Consider the following 3,170-nt stretch of genomic DNA (forward strand, 5'->3'; position numbering starts at 1 on the left):
CTTTAGGAAGGTCTGAAGAGGCACCTGCGGGAGTGCTGTGCACAAAGAAGACCCTCTCTCAACTGACATCTCTATGCCTGGGAAGTGTGGGAGTTGTGGGAGTGTGGGTGAGCATGGGGCTCCAGCGGACAGAGGGTATTGGCAGGTGTACTTGTTAGAAAGTACTAAGTGCTCAAGGGTGGTGGCTGCGGGGCTCCTTTCAGTTTCATTTGTAACTGAGCATGAAGTATGAACAGTTCAGAATCATTTTCCTGACAGAATTATTTTCCTGAAGTTTAATCGGCACGTCTTGCAGTGTGTTCTGCAAAGTGTGGTGAAGTGAAACAGTTTAAGTCAAATGTGAAAAAATGAATATAGTTGATATTGGATAAACCTTACTGAGCATGGGAGGGGAAATTTGCTAACACTAGTATGTTATTTTATTTTGATTTTTTGAGACAGTGTCTGTCTCTAGCCCCAGCTGGCCTGGAACTCGCTCTGTAAACCAGGCCAGCTTCAATCTCAGGGAGATCTGCCTGTCTCTGTCTCCAAGTGCTGGGAGTAAAGGGACGTGCCACAATGCCTGCTAACTGTAGTATTTTATGGGATCTGACCAGGCTGGTCAGTTCTTTCTATTCCCAAGACCTGAAATTTCTCCATATCATTCAGTGCTTTGCTGAAGTTCTTGAGCTTCCTTTGGGATTGCTCTCTGAATAATTACATTTTCATTACCTGATCAGTTTATTATAATCCCTATTAAGTAAAACTGAGAAAGTTTGAAAAGAACAGAAAAGTATATTCCAAAGTGACAGATTATAAATTTACCAATAAATAATCTGCAATGTGGCTTTATTTTCTTCCTCGATAGTAAAATGTAAAACTTGCTTTCTTCTTTCATAGTAAAAAATGTTTATGGGCTTTTTTGGTCTGGTCTGGGCATTATGCAGAAGTTGCTTTAGGGAACATGCTCTTCTGTATCAATATGTATCAAAATACACATGGAAAATTTGTTTCTGCATTTATCATCACTGAACACTGGAGTCAGCATAAGTGTGTGAATGGAAAGTGAAGCTCTGTCTAGAGCCATTAGTGGCGATGAAGATGTTCACTTCGTCCAGGTGTGGCCTGAGCATCCTCTGGACTTCACGTTGCATCCTGTGGCCATAATAAAAAGGAATGACTATTTACATAATGCAGCAAATGTACCGGAGAAAGCCTGCTGTCTTTTCAGAAAGGTTTTTCCTGGAATATCCTTTGGAAGGAAAATTTTCTTGTGTGTCTGTGTCACATAGATGCGTAGAGGACTTAGGATGGCAAGGACAGGGCATGCTTACTCCTGTACGATGATGCGCAACACTGCATGGTCCAAATGTGCTTTCTAAAGTGTTGTAGTTGTAATTTCTTTCACCCAAAGAAATTCTTAAATATTTTATTTCTTATTTTTATTTTATGTGCTTGAATGAATTGCGTGCATGTATGTAAGTGCACCTATGTCATGCAATGCCTGCCGAAGTCAGAAGAGGGCCTCAGATCTCCTGGAACTGGAGTTACAGATGTTGTTAGCTACCATGTGGCTTCTGGGACCCAAACCCAGGTCCTCTGCAAGAGCAGCCAGTGCTCTTATCTGAGCCATATCTCTAGCCCCTATTATTATTATTATTATTATTATTATTATTATTGAAAGAGGGTCTTCCTCTGGAAACTGTGACTCACTGATTATAGTAGTATTCTAGTGTGCTTTCTATTGCTGTGACAAAACACTCTAACCAAAAGAAACTTGGGGAGGAAAAAGGTTTTTATGCACCTTAAAGTTCCAAATGAAAATAGATCATTGAGGGAAGTCAGAGCAGGAACTCAAATGCATGTCACCATGCCTGCAACTTCTGGAAACAATGTTAAAAGAGGCTATGGGCAATACAAAGGAAGAGAGAACACAGGTGGTATGAAGGGAGATAAAGAACAGGAAGGGTTAAATGTGGTTGGGGAGAGGAGGACAGGGTACAGGAGGGAGTATGGGGAGCGATATTTAACATTAAAGACCATTGAAAATGCCATAAGGGGAAATTATTGTAGACGCTTCCTTAAAATGCATACATATACATACAAATAGAATTTAAATGGAATTACCCCATAACGGGGGCAGGGGCACAATACCTCTCCCAGACACCATAGGCTATCAAGTAAAAATAATAATGTCAGGTATGGGTTATGTCTTCTCAAGATGTTGGTCAATGGGGGAGCACATAGATTTACCCCCAACAGCACAGGTTATTGCTATTACATCAGTTAAACCCTTTAGTATACCTTCCAGAACTTAAAGGTAACCCTATTGCTGAAAACACTACATACTTGAATCATAGAACATGGAGAAATCAATCTTGGAACTTGGGACATGGAAGTTTCATCCCTACTGGATAGCTGTCATAGTGCTATAAGGTGCTATACATGCTACCAGAGGAGACAAGTGATCAATAGTCTTACACAACTGTGAACTACGATAATGATTGGTCTGGCAAGATTTGCCTCGTGCTATAGTGCCTTGAACGCTATGGAAGCAATGAACCACTTTCTGATTGGATAGAAGGCCTGTTCCACAAGATGGAACTCATATCCTATGTCATTAACTGGGCCAAAACCCCGTGACTGGTTAGTCCATTGGCCCCTGGAGAGAACCTGGTACTATTGTTCTGATAGACTTAGTCTGAAACTTCTCCCGAAGTTCTTGTCTTTATACCCATAGAGTAATGCATCCCTCAACCCTCATCAGAGAGGCTTCTCTTTGCGGTAGATGGTGATTAATACAGAGATCCTCAACTGGGCAGTACGCATAGAATATGTGCTCAGCTCTAAATGGGACATGTATATCACACCAGCTTCCTCTAATCCTCAGGGATCATTGCAGAAGAGGGACAGAAAGATTCTAAGAGCCAGACATGATGGATGACCACAAGGAAACAGAGTTTTCCAGACAGTTGGGTTGTTAATCACATGAACTCACATCAATGGTGACAGTATGCGCAAGTCCCATGTAAGTTCAAGTAGGACAAACTCTCAGACAAAATCTCAGCATTGACAACTCATGGCTTCTGGTTACCGGAGATTCGGTCTCTTTCCAGGGTTTGACACTTGGTAGGTTAACTAGCCTCCAATGGATGATCCCACTCCAAAGAACATTTGAGGACACAAATCTG

The 3,170-nt window shown here is 41.5% G+C and overlaps 1 protein-coding gene across 1 annotated transcript in view; it reads left to right on the forward strand.

Moving 5' to 3' along the window:
* Window positions 1-80: 80 nt before the first annotated feature.
* LOC108490744 (ATP-binding cassette sub-family G member 3-like) overlaps window positions 81-3,170 on the forward strand; it is a 23,493-nt gene continuing 20,403 nt past the window's right edge. The window contains exon 1 of the mRNA XM_017797743.2: window positions 81-107. The gene's annotated coding sequence lies outside the window, so the exon portion shown is untranslated. The remainder of the gene's footprint in view (window positions 108-3,170) is intronic.

This window comes from Nannospalax galili, unplaced genomic scaffold (assembly GCF_000622305.1).
Source record: "Nannospalax galili isolate Female #2095 unplaced genomic scaffold, S.galili_v1.0 scaffold5156, whole genome shotgun sequence".
Taxonomy (NCBI): domain Eukaryota; kingdom Metazoa; phylum Chordata; class Mammalia; order Rodentia; family Spalacidae; genus Nannospalax; species Nannospalax galili.